Source organism: Loxodonta africana, chromosome 1 (genome assembly GCF_030014295.1).
Source record: "Loxodonta africana isolate mLoxAfr1 chromosome 1, mLoxAfr1.hap2, whole genome shotgun sequence".
NCBI lineage: Eukaryota > Metazoa > Chordata > Mammalia > Proboscidea > Elephantidae > Loxodonta > Loxodonta africana.
This window is the reverse complement of record NC_087342.1, coordinates 26,699,163-26,725,581: the sequence shown is the minus strand read 5'-3', so window position 1 is coordinate 26,725,581 and position 26,419 is coordinate 26,699,163. Positions and strand designations below refer to the sequence as shown.

At 40.8% G+C, this 26,419-nt stretch overlaps 1 protein-coding gene across 26 annotated transcripts in view; it reads left to right on the top strand.

Annotated features, from left to right (window-relative positions):
- The window catches only part of LPP (LIM domain containing preferred translocation partner in lipoma), a 761,291-nt gene that overhangs the window by 167,851 nt on the left and 567,021 nt on the right, over positions 1-26,419 (top strand). For 12 of the 26 annotated variants that reach the window (XM_023551616.2, XM_023551611.2, XM_023551619.2 and 9 more), the window contains 3 exons: positions 18,221-18,260; positions 24,537-24,598; positions 25,571-25,709. The gene's annotated coding sequence lies outside the window, so the exon portion shown is untranslated. The remainder of the gene's footprint in view (positions 1-18,220; positions 18,261-24,536; positions 24,599-25,570; positions 25,710-26,419) is intronic. The other 14 variants (XM_023551613.2, XM_023551608.2, XM_023551617.2 and 11 more) reach the window with 4 other exon arrangements.

Sequence of the window (26,419 nt, the reverse complement as noted above, 5' to 3'; positions counted from 1 at the left end):
CGATTGATCCCTCCTGATGACATGTCCAAAGCAAGCAAGTTGGACAGTGTTCTGTTGTGACTCATAAGGTTTTTATTGGCTAATTTTTGGAAGACTGCTCCCATAAAAGCCAAAGTGCCGGACCTTTTTTCCTGTAGCAGGTGCTTAAATACGTATTTTTGTACGAATAAATAAAACACTGTGAAATAATTATAGAATTTGTGGCTAGTTCCCTGTTGTAGACTACTCATTTCTAGTTCCTTTCTGCCTTCTTTGGATACTCTCTCCAGCTATCTACTAAGGTAAAGGCCTAAGAAAATATTAAGCATGCTTCATGTTACATTTTTAGGATGTGGTATTAATAGATTTATTTTTAAAGTCTGCTAATAAAATGTTCCTAAAATCAAGTGACCATGGGTAAAAGAGTCTTTGTAAAATGTAGTGCAGGAGAATATATAACTTGAGTAGAATAAGAATATTAGAGTTTACGAAATAGCAGAGATGATGCTCATGATTTATGTGGACTTGGACCCATTGTCCAAGTTCAATCTTACAGGGAAGCTCAGGTCTAATGTATACAATCATAAACGATCTGCTGCGGTGGAGAGAAGCATGCAGACCCAAAACCCTGTTGCCGGCTACCAGCCTTCCTGACCATCTCTCATGGTTTATTTGAAAACCAATAGATTGACTTCAAAAAGTCTCAGTTTTCAGATGGGAAGGAAAATGCAAATGCGAAGTAGGCAAATGGTTCATTCAAAGTTAACTCAGTGAACAAGAGACATAACGTGGCACTACAACTCAGGCCTTCTGCCTCTGCGTGGAGTGATATTGCGAGGCTTCCATGAAGCCTCCTGCACCCTACTCCGATGTGCATTTTCAGATGGTCCTGATATCTGATTAACTCCCTCGGCAGGCCCAACAATCCTTGCTAAGACACAGACTGCATATTTGCTGATCCCTGGGGGAAAGCTGTGATTCAGGCTCTGAGGTCTAAGAATTGCAGACTGAAGTTTCGAGTCTCCTGATGAAACTGCTAATCTGGGTGCCAGTGGTGTTTCTGCTACACGGACACCTGCCCACACAGCATGATTAGAAATTATAATGATGACGACGATGAGTCTTCCAGGACACCCACGTTCTTTGCAAGATATTTCTGCTAATCTTCTCTACCGGAATCAGTTCGAGAAAAGCAGTGCGAACTTTTTTTTTTTTCCTTTAGTTTTTTCCTTCTTTCTAAGGCAACAAAAATGCTGGTCCAATTCAGGTGTAGGATGAAGGTTTATCAACCATCACTGGATATCGTTTTTTGTGCAGGGAATTCTAGTGTCTTGGCTGGTGTAATGGAAATCATCCTGGCCAGGCACAAGGAGATTTGAGTTCAGGCGCGAGCTGTGCCAGAAATATCCTGAGACCTTGGTAGAGATTACTTTCCATCTCTGCGACTTTGCTGCCTTGTCTGTTAAATGGGGGATCTAAACTGTTGGCCCTAACTTACTAGGTCATGAGAATCAAATGAGGTAATGAATAAGGAAATGCCTCATTAGCTCCACATTGTAAGTTTTCAACAGTTGCCATCCGTGGATTTCGACTCACGGTGACCCCATGTGTGTCAGAATAGAACTGTGCTCCACAGGGTTTCCAGTGGCTGATTTTTCAGAAGTTCCGGTAGATTGCTAGCCCTTTCTTCTGAGGTGCCTCTGGGTGGACTGTAATTTTAGAGTGTTGGTATTCAGTTATTTTTGCGTTGTTGAAATCTTAGGCCGTGGAGGTTATATTTAGTGTGTTACAATCAAGCAGTGTAGGTGTGAGATCTGGGAAGGCAGGTTGTTGTATTAATCCAGCACTGGGGAGGTTCAGGTCAGATAGTGACTCCCCCAAAATGCCCCAAATGCTATCTCCTATAGAGTCTACCCTGAAGCGTGGACTAGCAAAATGGCATCATGAGGGCATGGTGCACAGGAATTAAAGAGGATCTGGAAGTCTTGGTGGAGAAATAAAAGAGGTGAGAGAAGAACAGGAGGCAAGAATCAGGGCATGTGAGGGTGGAGGTCACAAGAGACAATTAGAAAATGGCAGCACTGGCTTTGCTGCCTGTGCATCTGGAGTGTGGGAGCATCAGCAGATAGAGAGGCTGTGAGGAAAACAGCATCTTCATGGAAGAGACTCCTCCAAGAAGGCCTTCCAAATGCCCTCTGAAGAGAGTAAAAACTGTGCCAAATCTCCTTACAGCTAGAAAGATCCTTGTCCTGTATTTGCATCCTGTCATTTAGCACTGTACTTTGCTCTCAGTAGTTGCTTTTATTTTTATTTAAATAATTTTAATTGTGCTTTAAGTGAAAGTTACAAATCAAGTCAGTCGGTCACATATAAGCTTATATACACCTTACTCCATACTCCCATTTACTCTCCCCCTAATGAGTCAGCCCGCTCCCTCCTTCCAGTCTCTCCTTTCGTGACCATTTTGCCAGTTTTTAACCCTCTCTACCCTCCCATCTCCCATCCAGACAGGAGATGCCAGCACAGTCTCAAGTGTCCACCTGATACAAGTAGCTCACTCTTCATCAGCATCTCTCTCCAACCCATTATCCAGTCCCTTCCATGTCTGATGTGTTGTCTTCGGGAATGGTTCCTGTCCTGGGCCAACAGAAAGTTTGGGGACCATGACTACCAGGATTCTTCTAGGCTCAGTCAGACCATTAAGTCTGGTCTTTTTATGAGAATTTGGGGTCTGCATCCCACAGTTCTCCTGCTCCCTCAGGGATTCTCTGTTGTGCTCCCTGTCAGGGCAGTCATCGGTTGTGGCCGGGCACTATCTAGTTCTTCTGGTCTCAGGATGATGTAAGTCTCTGGTTCATGTGGCCCTTTCTGTCTCTTGGGCTCATAGTTATCGTGTGACCTTGGTGTTCTTCATTCTCCTTTGATCCAGGTGTGCTTTTATGTTTATGATCAACGTATTGGGCCTTGCTTTTCATTTAAAGAGTGAGCACCTGAAGGGTGTTTGATAGGGAAGAGCTGAGTTAATTTGGGCAATTCTGTTTCTCTTTTTGGTTTGTTGTTTTCTCATCTGGTTTCTGTGATGCTCACTACCTTTGTTGAAGGGAAAACATTTTTCTAAAACTAGGATTAAAAAAAAGGCTCAGCAAATGTGTGGATATTTTCATAATAGAGCTGAGGGTTGGGGAATGGAGAGCGTTTTTCTTGAAGTCCTATAGCAGAGAACTTGAGCTTGTAAACTGTTGTTGTTGTTAGGTGCTGTGAAGTCAATTTTCCACTCATAGTGACCCCATGTGACAGAGTAGAACTACACCATAGGGTTTTTTCTAGACTGTAATCTTTATGGGAGCAGGTCGCCAGGTCTTTCTCCTATGGGGCCGCTGCATGGGTTTGAACCGCCAACCTTTTGATTAGCAGCTGAGTGTTTATCATTAATTTTAGCTTTTATTCTTGCTCTCTTTCTCTCTCTTTCTGTCTGCCTGTCTGTCCAACTATGGAAAAATGGTGATATTTAATTTTTCTTCTTTGGACCTTGGTTGGTTTGTTGAATCAAGTAAGCCGAGTTGAAGCAAAAGTAACTTCTGAGATGAAAATTTGAAAAACAAAACTATCATGATTCTTTTAAAAGGATTTCCTAGGCTTGGTTATGTAGTTCTGCAGACACTGGAGATGGGGGCTGAAACAACTGGACACTGAATCCCTGAAAACACGTGTAGGCGTGTTGGCCAAGCTTCTTCCCTCCCAGGAACACAGATGGAGATAGACTTTCTGTCAGTAAACCTGGGCCAGCATAATCTTTGAGCCCTTCAGATATGATTTGGGAAGATGAGTCTCTGCATAATGCCAGCCCAAAGAGAAAATAAAAGTTTTTAGCAATTAGCAAAACTGTGGATTTTTCAATTACCAATTTCTTTTTTGGCAAAGTTGGCCTTTATCATTTCTATTCCTTTTTTTTTTTTTTTTAATGTTTTAAAGTCTATTCAGCTAATTTCTAGCTTCCAGTGAACCTTTTAACTAATCAAATGCATTTGAAATGCTTTTAATTTATTACAACAACAACAACAAAAACTGAGAAGTCCCTTTATGTAATGCCTTTTATCGCAGTTCAATTTTTGTCAGCTCTTTTCCTGATGGAGTTTTGGCTTGGCCTGAAGCAGCTTGAAAGGTGTTCATCTCTCAGTAATTTTTACCTGTTTCTGCTAGTGATTGTTTTTCTTTATTTTTAACTTTTAATTTTGAGATCGTTTTAGATTTACAGAGGAGTTATAAAAACAGTATAGAGTTCCTGTATACCCTTTACCTAAGTTCCTCTAAAATTAGCATCTTTTATAAGCAAAGCCCATTTAACAAAGCTAAGAAATTATCATTGGTGTAACACTATTAATTAAACCACAGATTTCATTCAAATTTTTCTAGCTTTTCCACTGATGCCTTTGGTCTGTTCCAAAATCTAATCTAGGATACCATGGCACCTTTAGTTATCATGTCTTCTGAATTTCCTCCAATCTGTGACTGTTTCTCAGTTGTCCTTCCTTTTTCATGACCATGGTTAGGAATTTTGTAGAATGTGCCTTCATTTGAGTTTGTCTTATATTTTTCATGATTAGGCAGGTATTATGGATTTGGGAGAATAACACCATAGAGGTGAAGTACCCTTCTTGTCAGTTCATGTCAGAGAGTATATGACATTAACATTTCTTGCTACTCGTAATCTTGACTTTGATAGTGCTGGTTTTGGTTTGTTTCATTTTCCTCAAATACCAGTTGTCTGGGATTTCTAATACTCTGACATCTTTGTAGATTAGTGGTAGTAATCACTGACTAGTCCTCAAACTACAGTTTCATTATAATGAAAGGTCAATAACTCCCGAAGCACATGGCTCCCAAAACTCAATTAGAGAATATGGTTAGGACCTGAAGCTCAAGTTTGGGCTTGCTGCAGCGTGCCCTCCAGTTTCCATCTTGGGGCCCACCTCAGGGGAGAGTTGAGCTACAGTGCTGGTTTTGTGTATACTTACCCAGTGAACAACATAGGGATTGAAGCCTGTCTCAGAAACCCAGTGTTTTGAAGGAAGGGGCAGAACGAGGGAAACCAGGAAGGAGTGAGAGATGAACCCTGCCCATCCCCCTTACTGATTATGGTCCTCCTCTTGATACGTATGGCGATGTCAGCCATTTGCCAGGCAGGTAAAATTACCCTTGTCCAGTGGGAGAGGAAGGAATGATGGAGAAAGGTCTTTATCTGTTGACAAGGGAACAGAACTTCCTGGGTGTTTGGACACCAGAAGATACGAAGAGGAGAAGGGTGGATAGATGCAGTGCACATAAACTGAATTTTTACCTCCTCTGTGTTAGTCACAGAAGATACACAGTGGGGTTGGGAAGAAGTGTTGGTGACTGGAACTGGAAAAGGAACCTTATTTCAAGCCACAAGAAGTGTGAGGGAAGAATCTCAGGTCTTGTTTGTGATGGTTTTAGTAAAAGGGTATCCCAGTGGTTCAGAGTGGCCAAGCTACCATTTTATTGGTCTTAATCCTTGGTCCTGTTTGGCTTACCTCATCCTCACAAATGGAATGGAGCCATTTGCCATTGTAGTGCTTGGAATCTCCTGGTCCTGAAATTCCAAAAGATGTAGGGTTGAGAGAAACACTTTTCAATATTAGGAGGGTTGTGTCTGCCTGAAAGTCCCTGGGTGGCATGAATGGTTTGTGCTTGGCTGCTGACTGAATGATTGGCAGTTCAAACCCACCCAGTTGCGCCACAGAAGAAATGTTTGGCGATCTGCTTCCGTAAAGATTACGACTAAAAAAAAACAAAAGACCCTGTGATGCAGTTCTACCCCGTAACACTTGGGGTTGCCATGAATCAGAATCAATTCCACAACAGTCAGTTTGGTTTTTTGGTTGGTGTCTACCTGTGGGAGTTATCTTGGTATCTATTGTTAAACTTGTCTCTGTCTCCAGGAAGTGTTTTGCTTTGTTGACTTCCCAGAAGTTGAGGGTGGAAGGAAGGTTGGAACTGCGCTGTCTACACTTGAAAACTAATGCTACATGATGAAAGGAAAATATTTTGGATAAATTGGTCAAAAGATTTTTATTATTAAAACTATTTTTTCTTGTTTCTTTTTACTTTTTTTAAAAAAATTCGTGGCTACTCGAAAATTCAAAATTATATATCTGGTTCATATATTTCTCTTAGATAGTGATGAGTTAGAACCTGGGAAGACTATAGAGCATGGTAAATTGACCTTGTGTTCTCTGAGTTATAATAATATTGGCCTTAAAGGGAAAAACTTCAACAGTCATATTTTTCATTAAAAAAAAAAAAGTCTGATTCAGAAGAATTGGCTCATTTTACAACCTTGCTTGGACTGGAGAAGAATCTGACATTTGGTATTTTCATAATCGAGAACATAACTTGCTGACTTCAAAAAAAAAAATCACAACATTTTGTGCTTGGCCTTAGGTAGTAGGCATTGAGCTTTTTGAAAATAGAGATTGTCTTTTTTTTTTTTTTTTCCCTTGCTTTCTACCATCCTTTCCCCCTACAAAAAAACACACACTTAGTAGGGCATAGGAGATGGTTGTCTGGCATTTACTGAAGAGCAAAAGAACTTAAAAAAGAGAAAACTTTATGAAGCTACCCTATATTTATGGTTGGAGGAGAAAAATATCCACCCTTATAAGTCGACCCGTTTTCTTAAGACAGCCACCGAAAGTAAAGAACTTCGATCCAAGTGTTTATTTACTTCTTGATTTAATTATTATTCTCACCAGGTGTCCCCATCAGCATGGTTTGTGGTTAGGAATCTTTTCAAAATGCGTAATCTCACCACCCCTCTGCTGTTCACACATTATTAACCCTCATCTGTGTTCTGATATTTCATCTAAGGGCCTGGGACTGGGTGATGATGATTAGTTTTTTTCCTGTTTGATCCTTTCTAACATCTACTTATACTATGCAGGATGTGTCATACTGTGGGTGGCACAAATGGCTAAGCACCAAACTTCTAGCCTGTAGGTTGGTGGTTTGAACCCATCTGTCCAGAGGTGCCTTGAAAGACAGGCCTGGTGATCTGCTTCCGAAACGTCACAGCTTTGAAAACCCCACGGAGCAGTTCTACTCTGCACACACGGGGTCACCGTGAGTCGGAATCACTTAGATGGCAACTAACAACAATAAAGAAAGAGCGAGTTCTAGTAATATTGGCCTTAAAGGGAAAAGCTTCAACAGCCATGCTTTTCGTTGCATACGGTGGACAGGCTCCGGTCTTCCTCTATGTGTCTTGAGTCTTCTTCAGTAAATGCCCTGGTGCTGGGTGAGGGAGAGGACTTGGTGTGTGATTTTGTATTTTTGTGTGTTATTTATATTATTTATTGTGTGCTATTTTGTGTTGGAAACCCTGGTGGTGTAGTGGTTAAGTGCTATGCCTGCTAACTAAAGGGTCGGCAGTTCGAATCCGCCAGGCGCTCCTTGGAAACTCTATGGGGCAGTTCTACTCTGTCCTGTAGGGTCGCTATGAGTCGGAATCGACTCAAAGGCACTGGGTTTATTTTGTGTTATTTATATTGTTGTCTGATCATAGCTCTGTGCTGGGAAATTCCAAGGCCCCCATGATGCCATGTTAGCCATGGTGCAGATGCTAACCTGTGAAACTGACTGTAGTCAAGAACATGTTGCTTTTTGTCAGAGATGACCCTTACATCTAATCTTTGAATGGCTATGTCACTCACCATCTTGAAAGAGGCCTTTTGGTTGTACTCAGCCTTATTTCTAGGTCCTATTTGAAGCATTGGCTCTCCAGAACAGAATGGAAGATTGCAAGTTCTCTTGGAACCATAAGGAACAATTGTAGTGGGTGGATAAACTACTGGTCTTGGAGTCAGAAGATCTGTGTTTACTTCCTGTCTCTACTGTTTTCTAGTTACACAACTCTAGACAAGTAATTTTTCTCTAAGCATTAGTTTATATGTCCAACTCAGACAATATCTGCTTCACAGAGTTGTCATATACTCATTGTTATGGATTGAATTATGTCTCGCAAAATGTGGGTCAACTTGGTTAGGCCATGATTCCCAGTATTGTAAGATTGTCCACCATTTTGTCATCTGATGTGATTTTCCTATGTGTTGTAGATCCTACCTCTATGATGTCAATGAGGCAGGATTAGAGGCAGTTATGTTAATTAGGCAGGACTCAATCTACAAGTTTTCCTTGTGTCTTAAGTCAGTCTATTTTGAGATATAAAAGAGAGAAGCGAGCAGAGAGACAGGGGACGTCATTACCACTTAGCAAGAAGAGCCAGGAGCCTGTGTCCTTTGGACCCAGGGTCCCTGCGCTGAGGCGCTCCTAGACCAGGGGAAGATTGATGACAAGGACCTTTCCCCAGAGCTGACAGAGAGAGAATGCCTTCCCCTGGAGCTGACGCCCTGAATTTGGACTTCTAGCCTCTTAAACTGTGAAAGAATAAATTTCTCTTTGTTAAAGCCATCCACTTGTGGTATTTCTGTTATAGAAGCTCTAGATGACTAAGACACTGATGAATGTAGAGTGCCTATCTCAGGACCCAATACTTAGTCTACATAAACACGAAGGGAATACATGTTCTCATATGCATCTGGTGAGTTTGTTGGTGACAGACCGATAGCCAACTCTTGCCTTCACTTTGGAGGTAGAGGAGGAGTGCCTGGATGTGATCGTGTGGTATTATCCACTTTAATTCTAGCTGTGAGCAAAAGAGTATGGGAAATGTGGTAGGCAATTGTTTCTAAAAAACTTGGACTAAAAGCACTTGATGGGTTTGTGCTGGCTTTCTGGTGGACTCACCTCTGTATTGCCCTCATAGCACAATTAAAAGTTATTACTCGAGAAGGAACAAATGAAAAAATAAAAGAGTAGGTGTAAAAACATCCTTTCGTCATCCTGAAGATGGTCCCTTTGTCAGGTCTGTGGAGCCACAACTGTGAATCCTTTTGGAAAAACACAGTGTGAGTGACCGGACGGAAGATCGTGTGGCTCATTTCTTACCGCTTCCTGGGCTGGAGAAATGTACAAGCTCATTTTTTGCATCTTCCGATGCCTTGTCAACATCCACTACCATTCCCCATGTATCTTCACAAATGAGGACTTCGTTTCTTGCATCCTTGTGCAAAACACATCATTACTCTCTGGACAGAAAATGTTATAAAGGAAAAGCAGCATAAAGTTGAGAGGATAAGAGTGGGGCCATGAGAAAGTGTTGGAGCAAGAGCCCAGAGACGTGAGTCTGAGCACAGACACAGGGAATGGCCCTTGAGACACCTCAGCCGTGTTTGTTTTAGAAGGGGATGAAATGAGTCATGGTTCTGCTGTGGATGGCCCACCTGACTTTTGGGTATCTTACTTCCTCCCATGCCACTATAGCCTATGTATCCAGTTGTGCCACCTGTGTCTCATAGCCTCGAACCTTAGTCAGATTAGACGGGAACCCTGACTTTGGAGATGAATGCCAGCAATGGGCATCCAATTCTTCTACGGATTTAACGGTGTATTCCTTCCATCTTCTTTTGATGCTTCCTGCTTCAGCAATCAATCCTGGAAGAAATAGAACCAGAACACTCCTTAGAAGTGAGGATGAGAAGACTTCCGCTTGCTCACTTTGGACACGTTATCAGGAAAGAGCAATCGCTAGAAAAGGACATCATGTTTGGTAAAGTAGAGGGTCAGCAAAAACGAGGGAAACCCTCAGTGAGATGGATTGGCACTATAGCTGCCACAGTGGGTTCAAACATACCAGCAGTCACAAAGATGTGAAGATGGTACAGACTGAGCAACATTTTATTCTGCTGTATGTATAGTTGCCAGGAGTCGAGCTTTCTTGACGGCAACTAACAACTAACCACAGATTTAACTTAGGCAGATTGGAGTTGAAGGTTACGGATTTTAGCATCAGCTCCTGGGTTTGAATCTGGCCGAAGCAGGAGTGACTGTTGGCAAGCCACATGATTAATGTCTTTAAGTGTCACTTTTGTCATCTCTGCAATAGGAATAGGGTTGTTGTCAGAATTACGGGTAGTGCATATCATAATGGAGCCCTGGTGGCACAGTGGTTAAGAGCTTAGCTACTAAGCAAAAGATCAGCAGTTGGAATCCACCAGCCCACAGGGTCGCTAAAAAAACAAAACAAAACCCAGTGCCTTAGCACTTAACCACTATACCACCAGGTTGCTATGAGTCAGAATTGACTGGATGGCAACAGACTTATTCTGTGCCAGGCATATTGGACAGAGTAGAACTGCCCCATAAGGTTTCCAAGGAGTGGTTGGTAGATTCAAACTGCTCATCTTTTGCTTAGCAGCTGTAGCTCTTAACCAGTGAGCCACCGGGGCTCCTGGCCAAGAATAAGCTTTTAAAAAATGGTTGGTATTGTTGTCATTGTTATTATCTGTAACAACAATCATTCTCACCTGGCCCTATCACATAGTCATCTACTATGGCTATGTGAAATATTAGTTGTGAAAATGCTTTGCACTAGTTGGATAGAAACGATTAGGTTCTATCTATATAGTGAACAATGTTATTAAGGAAACGCTGGAATCAATCCCACCATCGTCTTTTGTATTTCCACCCATAGCTCATTTGTCATCAAGCCTTGGGTTTTGTTTTTTGCCACATTTCTTGGATTTGCCCTTTTCTCTATCCCACTTATTACCCTAAGTCAAACTCTCATACCTCTGAGCCACTGGTGTTCCTGCCTCTAGACTTTTATGGAGCCTTGATTCTCAAAGTCTAGTTTACGGAGCAGAAGCGTCATGGGGGAGCTTGTCAGGAATGCAGCATCACACGCCCCACCGAGACCTGTTGAACCATGGTCATGTTTCCTAACATGCTGCAGGACCTACATCCAAATTATCTTGTTACCACTCTTGCCCAGTGTACATGTGTGTATGGTCTGTGTATGGTATGTGTGTGTTTTGCCTCCGGAATATTTCACCACCTCTTTTGTGTCCGCCTCAGCCCTAGCCACCATCTCTTACCTTGACTGTGTCAATAGCGTCTTTTAAATAGTGTCCATACTTTTATGGTTGCCTCTTGTGGCCCTTCTTCACACCACATGTTACTTAGATCATGTCACTCTCCTGCTCCAAAGACCTTATGTGGCCTTCAAGGCCCTGTGAGCCGGGGCCGTATCCTCCTTTCATCTTCCACCCCTCACCACTTCACTCGGGAAGTTTATGCCCCATATAGAGGCTGAGTGTTCCATCTGACCTACCCTGATTCTCTGCGAGCCTGGCTTGGAGTCATCTTTCAAATGTCATCTCCTCAGAGATATCTTCCCTGGTCTGCTAGCTAAAATAACATCTCCCTCCCCTCGTCTTGTTTTATATTCTACATAACGCCGTTCTCTGAAAGCGTGGTTTGTGTCTTTGATTTCTTTATGTTGCAAACAGTCTGTTTTGGCAAGAGGTATCTTAGATATAATAAAAATGGCTGAGACTTGCTGAGTGCTTCCTGTACCCTGGGCACTCCATGTAGTAAGCTTGTTGATGGATTATTTCATTCTCTTTAATAGATGTTTTTATTTGCATGATGTTCCTCCCCCTGCTTTAGGATGTCAGCTCCTTGAAGGTAGGGACCTTGTCTTTCTGTTGCTGTAGAGATTGCTTGGGAAATGTTTGTTTAAGGAAAGAAATGGATCCCAGAGGATTGTCACTTGGGAACAGACCCATATGGAAAGAAAGAACTAAGGGTCTCTCTCATGTTGTATTCCAGATCCATCCCAGGATTAAATAACCTGCCTCGTTAGTGGAAGATAGGGAAGCCGGTGTTGGAATCTGACTTAGAACGTGCTTTGTTGGCCCTGGTGCAGTTCATTTGATGATTCTGGAAGAAGGGTTCTTGAGCAGCACCTTAATGAGAAAAAATCCTTTCTAAAGCTTGAAGTTTGGCTTTTGGTGTGATTGGAAATACAGGGCCCTTCTGACTTTTACGTTCTTTATGCACATGTTGTCAGTGTGCGTATGTGAACCTTTTATTGTGGGCTCAGCTGGCAGTCACCATGGAGAGTAGACCTATCACACAGCATTTTTCTGAGTCAGTTTAAAATGCTGACAATTAAATATACCGTACTCTTTTAAGCAGATCCATCAGTCTCACTTGTCGTCATGGTGACTGGAGTATATTTAGAAACGTGACAAGTACACTGAGTTCAATTGCACTTTTGCCAAAACATAGTTTTGCAGCTAAAATTGAATTTCCTGATTAAAGATCCAAGTGCTGTTAAAGGGGGCATGATCGTTTCTATACATTATTCCGGAGGCATAGCTTACATCATTCTTTTAAATCAGCACTTAAAGTCTTACCAGGCTGGTAAGCTAGTGACACTTGAAGTGCTTGTACTGAAGAGTTGTTAAAATAAAGTGAAAAAAAAAAAAAGATGGCATCGTGTTTTTTTTTTTTTTTCTTAAAAATGAATTTGGGTCTCACAGATATAACTAGTGCGATGATTAATTCCTTTATAGATTTATAATGATTTGTCGGTAAGTGCATATGGCTGTTTCTCCGATTATGTTTTCAGTTTAAAGGGCTTTATCAAGAGGCTCCTCCTTCCCTCTCTGTCTCTTTCTCATTTATAATCTATTCTTAGCAATATGAGGGCATCCTTTTTTCTTTTGGTCTGACCTTGGGTTGACAAACATCCTTATTTTTTTCCCAACCTGATTCCTTTTGGATTTGGAATGAAGCGAAGACATAGAGAAATGGGCATGACTTTTTGCCTAAGCAAAGGAAACGTGAGTATCTTCTGTCTTGTCTAATCAGGAACTTGGTTTGAACACTAACTCCATCGTCATCCTCTGATCCGTCAACGCAGAGCTGAGAATGATATTGAGTATGAAGTGCTTGCTCATTTGATCACAAACTGTTTAGGAACTTAGGGTGGCGGCTTGGCCATGATTGCAACCCCAATTTTATTTCTGGCCAAAGACAGTCTTCTGCTTTTGAGGTGAGAAACTAGTACTCCTGTATACATTTCCTTCTACTTCCGTGGAGTTGGCAGGTGGGATGGAGTTTGAGCCACTGATAATATATGGTTAGAATGTCTTTATTTTCTTCTTTTATGTGGAAAATAATCTGTTTTGGTAAGAGACATCTTGGTTATAATAGCAACTGCTAAGATATACTGAGTGCTTACTAATGTGTGCCAATTCCAATTCCTAGAGACCCTTTAGGACAGAGTAGAACTGCCCCATGGGGTTTCCAAGGCTGTAATCTTTGCGGAAGCAGACTGCCACATCTTTCTGCCGAGGAGCGGCTGGTGGGTTCACACAGCCAGCCTTTTGGTTAGCAGCCAAGCACTTAACCACTGTGCACCATGAGAACTCCTTATTGTGTGCAAGGCACTGCATAGGTAAGCTCTTTAATGGATACTTTAATAGGATGTTCACAGTAATCTTATGAAGTGAGTCTTATTGTCATTTTCATTTTACGTGAAAAAACCTGAGGTTTAAGAGATTATGAATCTTCACCAGGAGTATACCTGACTAGCAGTGCAGTCTGGGTTCTGATTCAGGTACTATGTTAACTAATGCCTACTCCGTAATAGGCATACAATGAATATGTGTTGACTTGTGAGAGCTGGACCATGAATAAGGAAGACTGAAGAAAAATTGATGTCTTTGAATTATGGTGTTGGTGAAGAGTATTGAATATACCACGGACTGCTAGAAGAATGAACAATTGATTCCAACTCATGGTGATCCCGTGAGTTACAGAGTAGAACTGCTCCATAGGGTTTTCTTGGCTGTAATCTTTACAGAAGCAGATTGCAAGGCTTACCTTCTGCAGTACCGCTGTGTAGGTTCAACCGCCAACCTTTAGGTTAGATGAGCGCAAACTCTTTGTGGCAGGACCCCTTTACACGCTTCAATATAATGACCCTTTATATATATATGGGTTATATCTATCAATGTTTATTTTATTAGAAATCAAAATTGAGAAATAAGGGATATTTTTAATAAAAGATACTTTTATGACAGATAAGTACATTTTCCAACCCCCCCCCCCGCAAAAAAAAATTACTGGGAAAACTGGCAACTGGATTCTCATTTCTGTGTTCAATTTGTTGCGATGGGTTGTTTTGACTGAAGCATATGAAAACAATCTAGCCTCACACAGGTAGTTAGAAAAGGAAGGAAAAAAGGAGATGATTGTAGATTTTTTTCACTGATACTACACCAAAACTTGACAAGTGGTTGTTTATTAAAGGTTAGTTATAATATGGAATCTGAAATCAATCATATCAATGAACTTTTCATCCTTTGTTATGTTAAAATCCTATGGTTTTTGAATGATTCTTTTACCCACCTATGATTTTGTAACATCTTATTGGTCCACTGAGTTATGCAGATCTTCCAAACCTTGTCATATTTAATACTATGATATCATGAAATCATGTTAATATCACCAGCAGTTTCATCAAAAAAAGTTTGTAAGTATTAGGAAAGTGTCAAGTACACAGTACAGGTCGCCATTGGAAGCTCTATGGGGCAGTTCTACTCTGTTCTATAGGGTCGCTATGAGTTGGAATCGACTCGATGGCAGTGGGTTTTCAACCTAGGGGACTCAACATCCCAACAACCGTAAAGATGAGGCAGGAACGGGCAACGTCTTGTTCTGTGGTACATGGTGTCGCCATGAGCTGGAGTCAACTTGGTGACAGCTAACAACAACATTTTAAGACAACTTCAGTATTCAGCAGAAGTGCCTTGTGCATACTTCCCATTTTTCATGCAGAGTATTAAAAAGATGTGTACTCAAGGCTTGATATTTAATAAAATTAATAGTTTTTAATGCATGAAAGACAATCTTCAGTGAAACTGGCTTTTCCACCTTTTACTGTGGGTGCCTGGAGTGAAAAATTCAATGACTGTCAGGACTACTTGGTGCCACATATTAGGACTTCAGCAGTTTTACCCATCATTGCTTTTGCTCCATCAGTGTAAATATCCATAGAGCAAAAAAGGCTAATAACATTTTTATTATTATGAAAGTAGTTTTGAACTTGCAGATGCTCTGAAAGGGCCCAGGGGTTCCCCTAAGTGTCTGTGGACCACTGTGCATTGAGAACCACTGATGTAGTTCAATCCTTTCATTTTACAAGAGAGGAGAGTGGGAAGAGACCTGCCCAAGATGGCGCCCCTAGTTAGTGGCAGAGCTGGGATAAAAACTCAGTTGTTGGCGAAATCGTTCTTTCTTTTCACTTCCTGTTTTGGTTTCAGGTGTTTCAAGGTAGATGTTTCTGAACTTCCTTCTGAAAGATGGTGATGGCAAATACATACCATTATTTGGCTAATTTAGGAAGGTTTCCATAGTTTTTGAGTGTCAAAACCTCTTGCGTATTTTCCTTTTGTCTCTTTACTCCATCCACTCACAACTCTCTTCTGCTTTTCAATAGCAACCACTGCTGCTAGGGAGCCTCTTTAAACATTATGTGCTTTGGCTTTGACAAGACTGAGAGGAAAGGTCAAGAAGCATTGACTGGTTGACCATTTTCTGGGTAAGACAAAATTCCAGCTTTGTGGAGAAGGAAGAATCAGTGAGTTTGGCTTGAAGAAGCCACTTTCTTTTTCACTTTGATAAAATTAGTGAAAAGTCACAGAAAGGAAATTGTACAACCATCTTTTCTATTACCTTCCTTCCCCCAAATTTTCTATTAAAGTTGTTGTTACTATTTTTGTGGAAGGTTTCCCAATAAAATTACTCTTAATTTTGCTTTTTGGTCATGGTAATATTTTATGTGATCTGCTTTCTTCCATAAAAATTGGCCAGGCCATGAAACAGTAATGAAGAATGCTGAGAAAGGCAATGGAATTGGACCCAGCCATTACATTTTCTCTGTAATACCCCTCTTCTGTTTCAGAGTTGCCTTTTTTGAGGAAGGAGGGTTGAGGGAGAGGCAGTGTGTGAAAATATGTGACTAAATTTGGGAAACTCTGAAAGCAGAGTTATAGCCTCTCTGATGTATTGTTCTCTCATCTTCAAAAAAAATTGATGTTCTTTTGTAGGATCTCATTTTTTCCGATTCTTCATTAAACATTCTGTTGCGTTCCTTCCACCTCTGAATTTTTTTTGAGATAAACTTTGCTTATTTAGCATGTCTTGCTTGGTTACCCCAAAGTGTGATCTGATTTAACCTTTGGTCACCCCTGTGAGTTTCTTTCCCATCCCTAGGACTTTGATGACTTCCTTTTCTTTCCACAAGACTGAGAATTTCAGTCCTCACTGTTAATCGCAAACCATTTAAAACCCAACCCATTGCCGTCGAGTCGATTCCAACTCATAGCGACCCTATAGGACAGGGTAAAACTGCCCCATAGGGTTTCCAAGGAGTGGCTGGTGGGTTCAAACTGCTGACTTCTTAGATAGCAAACGAGCTCTTAACCACTATGCCAGCAGGGTTTCTACAAACCATTTAGTCTTTTTTTTCCCTTAGGCCTCTGGTTATAGTCTTTTCTAACAATTTATTAAGCTTACAAATTGCTTAACAGTAGTTCTGATTTAATTTCTTAAAATTTGTGTTTTTCTGCCTTCTTGTCTGATCTCCTGAGGAAAGGAGCTGTTTTATGCTCTGTACGTCATGGGAGCTCCATGGATGTGTTAAATGAATATTGTTTTACCCAGCGGCGTCTCTTCAGGGAGTCATTCTGTCTAGGGATATGAGCGGTTGTTATCGTCCAGTATTGGGCTACTAAATCTTTGTAACACTGAACTGCCGTGGACCATCTTTTGATGCAGACTCTATTACATGGCAAAGATACCATCCATGCCTTCCTAGACCGAAGGCCATTTAACCACTACTTGAACACTTCCAAGAAGCCCTGATGACACAGTGGTTAAGCACTTGCCTGTTAACCGAAAGATTGGTGGTTCAAACCCACCAGCCACTCCAAAGGAGAAAGATGTGGCAGTCTGCTTTCAAAAAGATTAACCAAAACTCAAACCCCGTGCTGTCGAGTCCATTCTGACTGATAGCGACTCTATAGGACAGAGTAGAACTGCCCCATAGGGTTGGAGTGGCTAGTGGATTCCAATTACTGGCCTTTTGGTTAGCAGCCAAGCTCTTAAACACTTCCCTTCTCCGTGAAGATTATAGCCTTGGAAACCCTATGGGCGATTCTCCTCGGTCCTGTAGGGTTGCTTGAGGCGGAATTGACTCAACAGCATTGGAATTTTGAACACTTTCAGCTTTTTGTAAGGCAGTTTGCAGTACTGCTGGACACCTTCATTTTTAAAGTTCTCCTTTGCATTGCTCTCAAACTGGATTTTCCGTAGTTTCAACCCTAACACTTAGACATTTCAGAAAAGTATAGTGACATGTCATCAGAAACTCAAAGATAGCTTTAATTTCCTCATCCCCCTCCTTGCTATGACTAAGTTCTGCTATCCCAAGACTTAAAACAGTTTGGATACTCATATTCTTTATGTTTCCACCATTTCCACATTAAAAAAAAAAAGATTTCAATCATGCCATCCAATGCTAAGGGTCTCTTTCAACCTTATGCCTTTTTCTCTGTTAGTATACTGGGACCAGAGTCCCTGTACTTGGCTGCTAATCAAAAGATTGGTGGTTCAAGTCCATCTAGACGTGTCTTGAAAGAGAGGCCTGGTGATCTACTTCTGAAAAATGAGCCATTGAAAACCCTGTGGAGCACAGTTCTATGCTTACGTGCATGGGGTCACCATGAATTGGAGCTGATTCAATGACCAATGGTTTTTTGGTTATACTGGGACCAGTGCAAATTTGCAGATCTTAAAGCCTGGGCATGTGTTCCAGTACTAGAACTTAATCATTCCAAGATCAGTTGAGATGCAAGAATATTTTAAAGATTAAAGTGTGTTTTAAGAATATTTTAAAGATTAAAGTGTGTTTTAAGAATATTTTAAAGATTAAAGTGTGTAAAATGCTTAGTTCAGTTCCCGAAACATGGTATTTTCAATAAATATCATTTACAGCTTGATTAATTAACGCTTTTGTCTCTGTCTGATGACTCTTTTTTTTTTTTTAATTTATTTTTTAACACACATGGACTTGGTTTTTAGAATTCATTACTTCAAGAGTCTCTCCCATCCTCTCTGTCTCTCATTCTCTCTCTGTCTCCCTCCTTCTTTACCTCCACTCCTCCTTCTCTGGATTTTCTTCACATCTATAATTCTGTTAAAATCCCCAACATCTCTAATTTTATTTTCCCTTTTATTTTGTATTTAGAACTTAACATCGTTGTCTTGACACATATTTCTTCCTCTAGGTGAGTATTTTCAGCTCTTGCCTACATTTCTACTCATGTGTTTCAGCCTTTGTTATTTGTCCTGTGAAAAACATGTCATTGCCCCTCTAATGGATTAATGATGACATTTTGGATCATTACGGATTACTTAACTCCTCAGTGAACCCCTTACTCAGTCACTTAGCTTTTCAGATCATTCAGTTGGGCAGTATCTTTTTTATTAAATGTGCAATTAATTTCAGTGCAACAAACATTTACTTAGCACTTCCTGTAGGATGTGCATTGTGCTAGGCACAATGAATGAATGAATGAACCAGGGGCGACGTAGACCCCTTGGTTCATTCATTCATTCAGTAAACATTTTCTTGAGTACCTACAAAGGAGTAGGTGCTGGAATGAGTCAGGATTCAAGAAACTCAATTAGACGGGTGTCTCTTTCCAAGGCATACATCAACGAAAATCTATAAAATGATATGGTAATTATAGCCATCTAGATTTGAAACCAGGTATTCGGGTAGCCTTGAGAAAGACTGTTTTACCCAACCTTTCTGAGTCAGGAGAACCTTGACAGTAGGGGAGACACTTAAAGGTTGTGTAGGGGCTGAGAGTCTAATAGACCCAGACTGTGGTTTGGGTTATACTTGGTGATAGGCTATTTTTGTGAAAAAACCCTGCGGTCTCGTGGGTGATCCTCCTACCCCAATTGCAGGCATGCAGCATTTTCCGTTCGTCTATTCAGTTTTGGTACCCGGAATCAGCAGAGTATCTGAAAGATAGGTGTGTTGATATTATAGTCTTGCTTTTAAAGGATCTAATTATTACATGGATCTGCTGCTTGTATCATCTCAAGTAAGAATAGCAGCGTAAACACATAAAAATAATCTCATAATCATAGGACACATTACCAAGTATTTCTGTATCTGTCATTTACTTCCTGTAGAACTGCTAGGTGAATGTCTTAAGCACTGTGACTGTTGGATATTAGCACAAGAATTAGCACTGAATAATTATGTATGGAGGATTTGCAAGGAATATTTTCCCTTTTATTCCAGAATGATCCTGCTGTGTTGTCTGATTTTATTTAGCTCGCAAGACAGGGCCTGCCCATAACTAAGTGTGTGGGAGAGCCCCTTTACTCTGCACCTCAGCTCTGTCTCTTGTCAAATGGAAACATTGCTGCCATTACTAATAATAACAAAGTATACCTCACTGGGTTGTGGCACAGTGGTTAAGAGCTCGGCTGCTAACCAAAAGGTCAGCTGTTTGAATCCACCAGCCACTCCTTGGAAACCCTGTGGGGCAGTTTTACTCTGTCCTATATAGGGTCGCTATGAGTTGGAATCGACTCGACAGCACTGGGGTTGGGTGTTTTTTTGGTTTATAGGGTCACTGTGAGTCGGAATTGTCTTGATGGCAGCGGGTTTGGTTTTGGTTTTACGGGTTGTGGTGAAGAGTAAGATCACTAATGTTTGTGAAAGCCCAAAACATACAGCCTTTCACATTCGTAAATATGAAGTGTACTTTTTGAATGACCAGATTTTGAGCTATCATAACTTAAGCTGAGTTCAGTTTAATTAATTCTTACCTCTTTCCTCAAAATTTCTGAGGTAACTGTTTTACTCCCTTCTGTTTATCTCAAAGCAGGGCTTCAAACCGGTTTATTCAGGTTCGAACCCCTGCTGAGAATTTTCATTTTCACCCCATTATACTGAATCAGAATCTACAGTTTAACAAGACCCCCGGGTGATTCTTGTGTACAGTACATTTGAGAACCACTGCTTTACTAGTGGATCCCAGGTGGCACAGTGGTTAAGAGCTCAGGCTGCTAACCAAACGGTTGGCAGTTTGAATCCACCAGCTGCTCCGTGGAAACCCTATGGAGCAGTTTTACTCTGTCCCATAGGGTTACTATGAGTTGGAATGGAGTTGAAGGCAAAGGGTCTGGCTCTACCAGTGGTCTCAGAATTGGTGCCTAACCAGCAGCATTAGCGTCACCTGGGAACTTGTTAGACACGCAAATTCTCTGCAAGAGTTCCAAGGGAAACTAGCAGGTTAGAAGCCCTGCCTCAGAGGGCTTGCTGGCCGGCAAGCGCTACATCTTCAGTGAGCACTTAACTGATTTTTTTTTTTTTTTAAATACTCATCTTTTAAGGTCCAGTGCTTGAGATTTGTAAGCTGCTTATATTTCAGTTTAGGATTTCCCGAACCTTTCATTTAATTTCCAGATTATAAGTTCCGTTGATAGATCCTTTATGAACACCGCATTCAGAAGTTGAGCATTACCTGTAGGCCAAAGCAGTATACTTTTAAAAATTCTGATTAATTTCAACACAATTAGCCAAGATGTCAGAAGATCTCGGTGCTGCTGATAGATGCTGACAGGTGAGGAAATTAAAGTCAAGAAGGGAAGCAATTAAATACTGGCAAACATTACTTTAATGAGACGACCGAGTCATTCTCTGAAATGTGTGTGTTCTTGATAATTGTCTTAGGGTGGCAGGTAAGAGAGTACATTTAAATATACTCTTGCTAAGGAACTTGGGGCTGGGTGTGGAGGGTATTTCATGTTTGGCTTCTGATGCCTTTGGCCCAACCTAACACGTCAGTTCCTTCTGGGGACAAAGTTCCTAGTAATCACGTTCTGAATTATTACATTATATCATTTTACCCAATCTTACTACAAATTATTCTCTCACCACCGTCACTACCACATAAGCATACCAAAATACACAAAATTCAGACAGAACTAATCTTGGCCTTTTCATGGTAGTTTAGGTATAACCATGGCCAAGGTCTGTGAACAGAGAAAAAGGAAAATGTATGTTTTCTATAACATATAATTAAAACGATTTGGGAATTGTAGTGCTAAGACTAGAACCCGGGTCCTTCCCAAAACCCCATTGCTGTCAAGTCGATTCTGACTCATAGTGACCCTATAGGACAGGGCAGAACTGCCCCATGTGGTTTCCAAGGAGTGGCTGGTGGATTCAAACAGCTGACCTTTTGGTTAGCACCAGTAGCTCTTAACCACTTTGCCACCAGGGTTTTGCCTGGGTCCCTACTCCAGTGTGATTTACAAGATAGTGCTTCAGATTCAGAACATCTGGGGCCACAGGGCTACGAGTTACGAATATATTGGCTTAGTGCAAGTATTTACAAGACAAGGTCATAATGCTCATTTATACTATCAGATTTACAAAATAATCAATTTGGCATTCTCGTCCATAATGTTAGGAACATCTTTTCATGCTTATGTTTAAACATTGCCCTCGGTGTGATGGAAGATTTAAAGACTATAAAACCTGTTGAAATAGATCTTTCTATGCGCCATTTTCTTGTATCCCTACATTCCTTCTCTCCTTTTTTCTTACTTCTTGCCACTCTTTTTCCTTTCTTGGCTTCATTGTTGTCTCTTGTTTTATCCAAAGTACAGTAGAAATGATCAGTAACCCTGTAGCAGTCCCAGCTAAGTTTGATGAGTCTAACTTTGGCATAGATTTTAATTGATAGTTTGAAGTTTTACGAGCTAGGAGTTGTTTATTCAGGTTTGTTTATTTTTGATTGAAATTACTTTTGCAGGTGTCTTAGTTATCTAGTGCTGCTATAACAGAAATACCATGAGTGGATGGTTTTAACAAACAAATTTATTTCTTCACAGTTTAGGAGTCTAGAAGTCCGAATTCAAGGTGCCGGCTCTAGGGGAAGGCTTTCTCTCCCTGTGGGCTCTGGAGGAAGGTCCTTGACTCTTCTGAGTTTCTGCTTCTGGGCAATCTTCCTGTGGCTTTGCATCTCTCTTCCCCCCATCTCTGCTTGCCTAATCTACTCCGTTTATTTCTTCTAAGAGATTGACTCAAGGTGTTCCTTATACCAATCCTGCCTCATTAACATAAAAAAGAAAACCCATTCCTGAATGGAATTATAACCACAGGCATCAAGGTTAGGATTTACAGTACATTTTTCTGGGTGACATATTTCATTCCATAACAGGAGGTGAGAACATTTTTTCTTGGGAATGGATAGGCGGTTTGACAAAGGTGTTATGACAAAGTCATAAAATACATAAGAGGCAGCCAAAGATGACTGGTTTCATTACCAAGAGGCTAGATTGGGATTTGTCAATTGACTTTATGGGTTTAGTGGAGAACCAGGTTGTATTATGAAAGACCAGGAGTTACTGAGTACCTGTGACGTCTGAACTTCGTGGAGAGGAGCTGGTGAACTTCTCAGCTACACGGCCTGAACTGTTCTGTTGCTCAACATGAGACTTATTGATGAAGAGCCCATCACCAAAACTCAGTGGTACAGACTCTTGGTGTTTCTGTGGCTTATGCTTTGACGGTTAGCCTAAGGGTCTTGCATCTCTAAAACATCACTGAGGAGAGGTGAGAAAGTATTCATGGTAACTCTGCATCGAGCCCTCCTTCTGTGTCAGTAGTCTGTCACCTTCTGGCTAGACCACAGATGTGAGGTCTTCTCTCTGTCTTTTCACTTACCAGTGAAGCAGAACTCAGAATACTCAGTGTACTTTGGTACTTTGACAATTGATTTTTCTATACTCCATACCCATTTTCTCTTTCCTGAAGCTTTTAATTTACCCCCACAAAATAGTGTGCTTAATTATGGGAGGCTGCATTGAGTTATTAGAAGGATGCTTACTGGTTTTGGTGTCGAGATACCAGGATTTAAGTTTTGATCTGCTTTATATTACCCATGTGGTCTTTGAAGTTTGGTTTTTTTGTTGGTAGAAGTGAGGTAATAAGGTCTCATTTGAGTTAGAGAAGGGATGATTTGAGATATGGTGGTAATATACTATTTTGCAAACCATAAGTTATAGTGTTACAAGATTATTAATATTTTGATTTTGGTGGCAGATGGGAAGTATTTCTTGCAGAGTACCTTTATCAACCATGGTCTTGTCTTAATCTGATTTGAATCTAGTCTGAAAGCTGAATATTTTTACTGTTATTTCCCAAAGTTCTTTCAGTCAGTTTGGGAGTTCCATGTCTGAATCTAAGTCATGATACAGGCACACACTTTAAAATGACCCTCATTTATCAGCAGGTCTTTCACCTAAAACATTGTCTCTTTTGCCTTTTGGGGATTGAGTGGACACTTGTTTTTTTAATTTTGTGGCCTTGTCTTTCAGAACAGGAGTTCTTTGTGTTGTTTGTTTTTAGGTGAGGCCATATGAAACTGACATAGGTAAATATGCACTGTTTTAAAACTGGGAACATGAATCAAGGAAATACCTGACTCAGAGGCATTCCCTTCTCTCATGTCCTTATAATATCATCCTTTGATCACCTAAGGAAGAGATGTTATTGCTTCCTGTATTACTGCTATCCGTATCTATAGAAATGGAATAATGGAAGAAAATCTTCCAAAAAATTTTTATTTAGAAGAGCTTTGGCTATAAAGTAGCTATTATCATCTTCATATACATCCAGGAAATTGACAGAGAGTTTTAGTAACTTGCCTAGAGCCACTTGGTAAAAGGGAGAAAGGGTCAAATAGCTCTAAATCCTGTTTGCTTTCCCTGTTTCCCCATATTAATCATATAGCTGCTTTTACTTTATTATTCCCTCCTCTGCCAAGCCTGGAGCCCTGGTGGCTCTCAGTGGTTAAGAGTTATGGCTGCTATCCCAAAAGTTAGCAGTTGGAATCCACCACCCGCTCCTTGGAAACCCTGTGGAACAGTTTTACTCTGTCCTATAGGGTTACTATGAGTTGGAATTGACTTGATGGCAACGGATTTGGTTTTTGGTTCTATCAAGCCTACTTTATCAACTCAACAGGTTGTTAGTCCTTGCATTTTCTCAGCCTAAGAAGCAACGGGAGACTGAAGTATGAAGGAAAGACACTTGGCCAGGAGGCAGAACCCTTGGGTCCAAGCTCGCGCTTTGCCACATACTGTGGTAGCTATGTAGACTTGGGCAAGTAGCTTATGTTTCTTAAGCTTCAGTTGCCACATCTCTAAAATAAGGACAACAACAGCTATTTCTTATGGTGTTTCTGAAGTTAAACATGAGAGGTTATATGTAAAATGGTGGCCATATTAGAAGCTTGATCTGTGTTAGTTTACTTTTCCTCTGTTCAGTTTCCTCAGCTACGAAGTGACTGGAATAATCCCTACCCTTCTTCTTCACAGAGTCGTTTTGTGGGTGAAATGAGATAATGAATGAATATGAAAATGTTTTGGAAAAACAAACTGCTATGTAGATATTAGAAGTTACGATTATTAATGAATAAATACGGGCTTAATACCCAAAAGTAACTCTTACCTGTTTTCATTTACAGACCCTAACACTGAAGTTTGCTGAACTCTGTCTGCTGAGGACCCCAGGAGCTAGCTTTCTGAGGTAACAGGATCAGCCTCTTTATCTTTATGCAATGCTGATAGACATTTGTCGTAGTTATCTAGTGCTGCCGTAACAGAAATACCACAAGTGGATGGCTTTAGCAAACAGAAATTTATTCTCTCACAGTCTGGGAGGCTAGAATCCGAATTCAGGGCACCAGCTCCCAGGAAAGGCTTTCTCTTTCCGTTTGCTCTGGAGGAAGGTCCTTGTCATTGATCTTCCCCTAGTCTAGGAGCTTCTCAGTGCAAGGCCTCTGGGTCCAAAGTGCTCCTGGCACTACTTTCTTGGTGATAGGTGGTCCCCCAGTCCTTCTGCTCACTTCTTTCTTTTATATCTCCAAAGAGATTGACTGAAGACACAACCTAATCTTGTAGATTGAGTCCTGCCTCATTAACACAACTGCCTCTAATCCTGCCTCATTAACATCATAGAGGTAGGCTTTATAACACATATGAAAATCACATCAGATGACAAAATGGTAGGCAATCACACAATACTGAGAATCATAGCCTAGCCAAGTTGACACACATTTTGAGGGGACACAATTCAATCCATGACAATGTTTTATCCAACAATGTTCAAAAGGTTGATTTTACTCCTAACTGGAGAAATACAAAAGTAGTTCATGGACAACAGAATCTGAAAAATGTCCAAGATGGTGATCTGCTTCACTTTATGTCTTCTTGGTTTAATTTTCCCTTTCAATTCCTGCCCTTAAGGTTTGATTGCAAAAGGACACAAATCTGGGTAACAGAGAAGATTCCAGTTCAGCAAGTAGTTGCTAAGTGTCCATGATGTGCTGTGTACTAGGATGTTCCTATCCATTATCTCATTGTATCCTCAGCTAGTACATGGCAGGAGGGCTTTCCACCATGCCTTCCCAGTCCTTGATCAAGTAAATGTTTTACTTCACTCTGCTGCCAGTGTTACCTGATTCCGAAGGGGCCAAACTTTACTGATTGGGTCTCTTAGCTGCCCGACAGATCATCTCAAACGGACATAATCTGAGGCTACAACAAAAAACCAAACAACAAAGAAAATGAACTAGAGCCTTTTGAAACCCAGGATCCGTAGCATCTGTACACCACTCTTGGGGAGGACCAGTGCGAAGGTAATACTCCTTTGGCGGAAAAATAAAATTGTCCTGAAATTTCCAAGAAAAGGGAAACCAGTAACTTTTTTTTTTTTTTTTTTAAATGGAAGCATGTTTACTTTTAAAATTTGCAAAATGGTGAGCTTTCTTCTGCAGGCAACCAGCTGATAGCTGTATCTCCCAGTGAGCTCTGCTATTTTCTATGGAATCCTTTAGAAATCTTAGCCAAAAGAAGGGGAAGTAATCAATAAGTTTCCAACTGCAGGGTCTGTAAAAGAGTGGAAAGATTTGATATCAGCATTTCAAATACTGTAAATATTCTGCTGAATTTTTTGTTCATCCCTTTGACATGTTATTTTCATTATCTTGAGCCACAAACATAACTTCCGTTACACAGACCATTGAAAGCATAGAAGTTTGTTGGTACTTCCCCATAGTTGTAGAAGCTAGCAATTTGAAATTCAATGGAAGTTACGGTATTAGGTTAGTATGCTTTTCAAAGGTAATATGCACCATATACAGGAAATAAAAGCACATCATCTGCAACTATTGTGGCCAACCTATGGACTGGAAAACTCGCCTACAGTTATGTCACGCGTAGCAGCCACTTGATTTATTTAGATTTTAGTCTCGTAAAATCTAAAGAGGGTTATATAAAAAAGCAGTACCCAAAAAATACAGAAAGAATTCCCATCCCTCTTTTGGTTCCTGTCCAGTATATACCCCTC